Here is a 6,731-nt window from a genome sequence, read left to right as displayed (position 1 = left end):
CCATGGTATGTCATTTCTTTCTAATTTTAAAATATGAATAATAGGCATTATTTTTTAAAATCTACTAAGGATTTCCTTACAGAAATACCTAAGAAAAGATTTTACCACATCTGATTATCTATTACACAAGTGCCAGTTTTTTTTTGTTTTTTTTTTTTCTTTAAAAGTTTTAATAGCAGGCTGGTTTTCTCTGCTGCTTAATTCAACAATGTAATTTGCTGTGGGTAAAGGAACCACCAATAATTACATAAAGCTAAGCCATGCATATTTAAGAGGTTAAAACTTCTAAGCAGAAATAAAACGCCATAGTGCACCACTTCAACAGATAATTTGATTTTGAAACAATATGCTAGTAGCCTAGATCCATGGCTTTATTTTTCAAACTGTAGATTTTTCTTACAGAAATAGCACTGAAGTCCTGGGGCAAGTGTCATCTTTGCCACTCACCTACATTAAGTCTGCAGATCACAAAATAAGTCAAACAAACAAAAAGCCCAGAAAACTAATCAGGAGTTGTCTGAAGCCCTTTTCACTGGCCTTATGTGTTGTGAATTTTGCCATACCTATGTGCTATGGAGGAACTTTCAGTTACAAAGAAAGGACTGGAAATGATGGCAATTGTCACGGGTTCTATTCCTTACACCTCAAACCTGTGATCTCCATTAGAAAAGACCTGAGTCTTATCAGGTCATGATTCAGCTGGTTTGGGTTTCATCAAGTAACCTCCCACTCAAATAAGAGTATAGGGACAGACAATAGTTTAAAAGTAAAGAGCACTCAAAACAAGAATTCAACTTCAACACATTTTACTGAAGGAGCCCATAAGGTTAAAGGAACAAGTTTACAATGTAAAAATAAATTTATACATTACCAAGCCTGGGAACTCCTGCTCCTCCAGAGGCAGGTGGATATGCAATCAGAGAGCTCCCCCCTTGTGCGAGTTACAGAGTATTTATAGCACTTCAGATTTAGAATATATTCAATTAAATCTTGTTGTTTTAATATTTGAACCATGGGTGATGAACTATGCGTGAACTACGCGTGGTGAACTACGGGTGATTCAAGAACAAAGGAGGGTACTCGGCATTATCAGAGATTCAAACTTAACCATGAATGTCTGCAAAAGTTTACTGAAAAAAATTCTAATTAAGCTGTAACTTCCGTAAGGGCAATATAACATACTTTTTACTTATATAAAAACTAAAAATTAGAAGAGAGGTTGCTATTACTTATTTGTAACTTATTAGTATAGTTTTCTTATTTCATTCTATAGTTAGTTTAGCTGTTACTTCATGTCCTTCACTTCCTCCTTTTTGACTTAGGCAAGTTTAGCTTTTCCCTCAGTACAATCTTCTAACATAGGACTTGAAGGATATGAATCATCTGTCCTGGTTATTACAGTAAGGCCTTTCCACTTTTTATCATTTGGAAATTGTACTTGAATGTTTTGGGGTAAAAGTTCTGTTAAATATGCTTCTGTGTCAGAAGGAATAGCTGGTTCTTCACTATCAGAACAGAAAGCATCAGGTGGTATATGAGAGCAGCAACTCTCCTCAGCTGTCTGATCTCTGAGAGAGAAAGAGTCAGCATCTTCATTATCAGATTCCTCAGTAGAGATACTATCCTGTGACACAATAAAATTAGGTTAGCAAAAGTACATCCCCACTAATTTTCTGGTTAGCAAGAACATATGCCATTTTCCTCATGCCCGCACAGCTAGCTTGCAACTGCCTGTTCTTTCTTCTTCTCTGACTGGGCCAATCAGTCTGACTATTAAACATCTACTTTTGATAACACTGTACACTGAACTAAGTACTATTGAGTAGCTAAATTAACCAGATGCTATCTAGGAGAGAGACAATATATGTGTAAAACAGCAAGGCAAAGTGCAGTGTATTGTCACGGTTGTAAGAATGGATCCAAATGAAGTGCTTTGGGAGTTTTACAGAAAAAAAGATAATTTCCAATTGGGATAATTGTGGATGACTTCTTAGGGGAGGCAGTGTTTGAAGCCAAGCCTTTCAGGTGAGTTAGCTTTTCCTGGATGGCGATATGAAATGAGGAGAGGGAGGAGGATAGTACAGGAAAAGACAGAGCCTCAGCAAAGACCTAGAGATGAGAAAGAAGAGGGCCTGGGTGAGAAATAGTAAATAGCCCTATTTCTTTGGAGCCAGGTGATGGAGAGTTGGCCATTTGCCTAGAAAGAGCAATGTGGTTCAAATTAGCGGAGGCCTCAAATGTCAGCGGAGGGGTACTAAAAGTGCACAGCTTACTTAGTTTGTGCCAGGCACCATCTTGGATTTACATACATTGCTTCATTCAATCCTTTCCAAAAAAGGGGGTCAGTGGCATGATGTCCACATTTATAGGAGGGGAGAAACTGAACTCTAAGTTTCCATTCCTTGCCAGGAGTCGCCCAGGCCAGAATCAGGTTGGACCCACGGGCCTATAAAGTCCACCTCTCATGTCGCCTCGATGCTCCTATGAAACCGGATTCCTCAACCCCTGGAGCTCAATGGCCACCAGATTCTATCAGACCTACCTGGAAATTTATGACACTGACCTATTTCTGAGGCTATTCATCTCTCATCTGACCTGCTGCAGCAGCCTCCTCCTAGGACTGCCAGTTTCCCGTTCTCTCTCCCTTTAATCTCCTTTCCCCACCCCGCATTGTTGCCAGGCTCCCTTCTACAAGGTCTGCTTCCCGGATTGTGGAGAAGGCAGCCCTGCAAGCAGGGCAGGTTTCTAATTGGCACCCAAGGCTCCACACACCCAGGCACAACCTGTTTTTCCATCTTCCCATTGCAGGCTTCCTGCCCCACCTACGCCAGGCACACCAACCTCCCCACCACTTTGTAAAAATAGCTCCCCTTCCCAGAAGATAAGAATCTGTAGCAAGGGTTGGAGGGGAGAGAGGAGGGAGGTAAGGAATGTGAATTTTGTATTCTAGCCCTTTGCTGTTCTTGTTTTCTGTGCCACATGTCCCTTCCCACTTTCTCTGTCTACTTGTCTCCACATTGTTGCTCAGCTGTCACTCCTGGGAAGCCTTCTCTAAGTCTCCACTGAGAATTATTTTTTCCCATCTAGCGTTCCTCTGTGAGGTTGTCTAATACAGCCCTGAGGACACTGAATTCTTAGCCGCCTACCTGTCCTGTCTGCAACTGGGAAGTGAACTTCATAAAGGCAGACAATGTCCTTTGCATCTTTGTATAATGTGTGGCTAACCCAGTGTCTACACAGGGTCACTCCTCACCTGGTGGGAACCTGACCCAGGGGTATTTCCTGTTCCAACACTGGGCAGTAGCCATTAGGGGACATCGGGGGACAACCACACAGACTCTCTGGGGTGGTGAATCCCTGCCCCATGCTAATTGGAATATTGTTTATTGGGAAATTGTGCTATTTCAGTCTCCTCCTTTCAAGGCCTCAGACTTGACATCCTCCCTCCTCTCTCTCTCCTCTTTCTCTCTAATTCTCAGTGTTCACTGTCTTACAATTTTAAGTTCTTATCTATTGGGCTTTATTTTTATCTCGAACTTCTCTCCTTTTCTGTTTTAAATATCATAGCCAATTGTGTTTCACCTATTAATTGATTTTAAATTTCATATTCATATATATGTACATATACATGAATATATATGTACATATGCATGTATACACATATACATATATATGTGTACATATATATAATCTTGGGCAGTGGTCAAGTATCTGCTTTATTGTCTAAATATTCCATAGTAGTTAAAAGGTGATGATGCCAGACATAGATCCTCCAAATTTCCATTCTTTGTCTATTGATTGATTAGCTGGTTAGAACTGTTTGTCATCTGAAACTACCTAAGTAGTGGGAAAAACATTTCCTGTTTAGGTAACTGACTGAGAATTCCTCTGATGGCAGTGACTTTCCCTAACCGTAAATCACCCCAACTGCCCCTTGTTTTCCCCTCCCCCTGAAATCTAAGCAACACCAGCCTGTTGAGACACTTCCGTCTTCAGTCCTGGGGTCCTCTTCCTATTGCAAAAGGCTCGATAAAATCAATCTCTTGACTTGTCCAGTTTTTGTCTTTGACAAAAGCCACCTAAATAGTCCCTGGCAGTTCAGCAGCTGCTCTGTGTGTAATCAACAGAGGAATTCTGGGGAGGGGTGTGACATACTTCATGCACCAGCTTTACTCAGCACCTTGCTGTGTACTGAGAGCTGCCATGTAACCATGTAACCCTGCTCTTTATTTGGCCCTAGCTCTCACCCAGTCACTGTGTTAAAAACAAAATTTCATATCCAACACAGACACATCATCTAACTATGAAAACATTAATAGATAATGTTGACATCTGGTACACATGCAAAAATGGAAAAGAGGGTCAAATTGCTGCTCACCCAGAAAAATCTCAATGTACCTCTTAACACGCTTTCTCTTTGGCCTCAGTCTCCTCTTCTCCCACCGCTCTCCTATTAGGCTTTTCCATTGCGGTTCCTCTACCCATCTTTTAAGCACAGAAATTTACTCTTCAAGCTTCTCCAATTGTTGTCTCCACTCATAATAGCCCTCCCCCTTTTAGCAAAGCCAAAGATCTCTTCCAGGATCCACACTCCTTAAAAAATATGGAAATGGGAGAGGTGGGGCAAAATGGTGGCTAGGGAGGTATGGAATTTAATTAGTTCTCTGGAACAAGTAGCATATAGCCAGTAACAACTAGTAAATAGACTGAAACATCTGTTGGGGGATATCGTGACTGGACACACATCGTACAAAAGTCTGGAATGGGTGGAACAGCTGAGATTACAGAATAAGAACTGTAAGTTAAGTTCCCCAAACTGTGGAGCTGGTGCCCCTCTCCCACTGGCATGGCATGTTGAGTTGGAACACTTTCCTGTGGGAAAAAGAAGCAGTCTGCTAGGAAGAAGGGAGGGTAGCTCAACCAAGCTCCAACTGTGGTTTTAATTAACTAATTTGGACTACTGAATACACGCGATGAGCACAGACAAACCCAGAGCAAGCAGGAAAATAAGCCAAAGTTTTCTCCCAGCAGAGAGAAGGCAGGGCTGCTGGAAAATAAAAATATGTAAATAAATAAAAACAGAGGCTTTTGGAGTTGGCTGAGCTCAGAATACAGGAAAAGGGTTTTGTCCCAGGAAAAGGGGTTCATAGAACCGGGCACCAACTCTTGTTCTTGACCAGGGGTCTGGGGACTGGCTCTGAAAAGGGGATTTCTTTCTTTTTTCCTTTTTCTCTCATTCGAAGTAGATCACTAGAGAAAGCCTCAGGCATTTTCAGTTGTCAGCACTGACCAAAGCAAGGGTGTTAAGACAGACAGACAAAGGAAGAAGTCAAGTGTGGGAGATAAATCCCTAAAGGGCTTATCTTCCCTAAGAAAAGGGGGAGGTGATCCCCAGCTCAAATGGCTGCTCTCCTTCAGAGAATTCAGACCCTAGGAACTTGGGAAAAGAAAAAAAAAAAAACAGAAACAATATAAGCCTGGCTTCTGACATTCTCAGTCCCTGGCAGGGATAGGATCTACTGATAATTAAAGGGAACACACCTCTTTATACTGGTGGAGAGTTGCAGGTTGTTAAGCACCACCTGTTGGGCAGGATAGGAAAAGCACAGCACCTAAAGGCCTTACAGGGAAGTCTGACAACTTTCTGGGTCTCATCCACAGGGAAACTTGATACTGATTACCCCCTCTTCTTGAGACCTGGGCTCGCCTGGTCTGAGAAAATCTGATTGGGGTAATCAAGGAAACCAAATGCCTATGCAACAAAAAATTAAGAATCACAATAGGAAAAACAAAGATACGGCCCAGTTAAAGGAATAAACCTACACTTCACATGAGATATAGGAGTTGAAACAACTAATTAAAGATCTTTAAACAAATATGCTAAATCAATTCAAAAATCAAATCAACATATTGAGGGAAGATATGGCAAAAGAGATGAAGGATATAAAGAAAATACTGGGTGAACACAAGGAAGAACTTGAAAGTTTGAAAAAATGATTGGCAGAACTTATGGGAATGAAAGGCACGATACAAGAGATGAAAAACACAATGGACACATACAACAGCAGGTTTGAAGAGGCAGAAGGAAGGATTCATGAACTGGAGGACAGGGCAGCTGAAATCTTACACAGAAAAAAACAGGGAAAAGAATGGAATAATATGAGCAAGGTCTCAGGGAACTGAATGTCAACATGAAGCACATGAATCTACATATCATGGATGTCCAGAAAGAGAAGAAAAGGGAAAGGGGGCAGAAGGAATAATGGAAGAAATAATCACTGAAAATTTCCCATCTCTTATGAAAAACGTAAAATTGCAGATCCCAGAAGTGCAGCATACCCCAAACAGAATAGATCCAAATAGAGCTACTACAAAACACTTGATAATCAGATTAACAAATGTCAAAGACAAAGAGAGAATTCTGAAAGCAGCAAGAGAAAAGCAATCCATTACATACAAAGGAAGCTCAATAAGACTATGTGAAGATTTCACAATAGAAACCGTGGAAGCAAGAAGACAGTCACATGGATATATTTAAGATATGGAAAAAAACAAACTGCCAACAAGAATTCTATGTCCAGTAAAACTGTCCTTCAAAAATAAGGGAGATTTTAAAATATTTTCAGACAATCAGACACTGAGAGAGTTTGTGAACAAGATACCTGCTCTACAGCACATAGTAAAGGGAATGCTACAGGAAAATAGGAAAAGGCAGGAGAGAGAGGTTTAGA

At 40.9% G+C, this 6,731-nt stretch overlaps 1 long non-coding RNA gene across 1 annotated transcript in view; it reads right to left on the bottom strand.

Annotated features, from left to right (window-relative positions):
• The window catches only part of LOC119509456, a 46,763-nt gene that overhangs the window by 19,996 nt on the left and 20,036 nt on the right, over positions 1–6,731 (bottom strand). The window lies entirely within an intron of this gene.

Source organism: Choloepus didactylus, chromosome 14 (genome assembly GCF_015220235.1).
Source record: "Choloepus didactylus isolate mChoDid1 chromosome 14, mChoDid1.pri, whole genome shotgun sequence".
Taxonomy (NCBI): domain Eukaryota; kingdom Metazoa; phylum Chordata; class Mammalia; order Pilosa; family Megalonychidae; genus Choloepus; species Choloepus didactylus.
The sequence above is the reverse complement of the archived record's forward strand: the minus strand, read 5'-3'. Positions and strand labels throughout refer to the sequence as shown.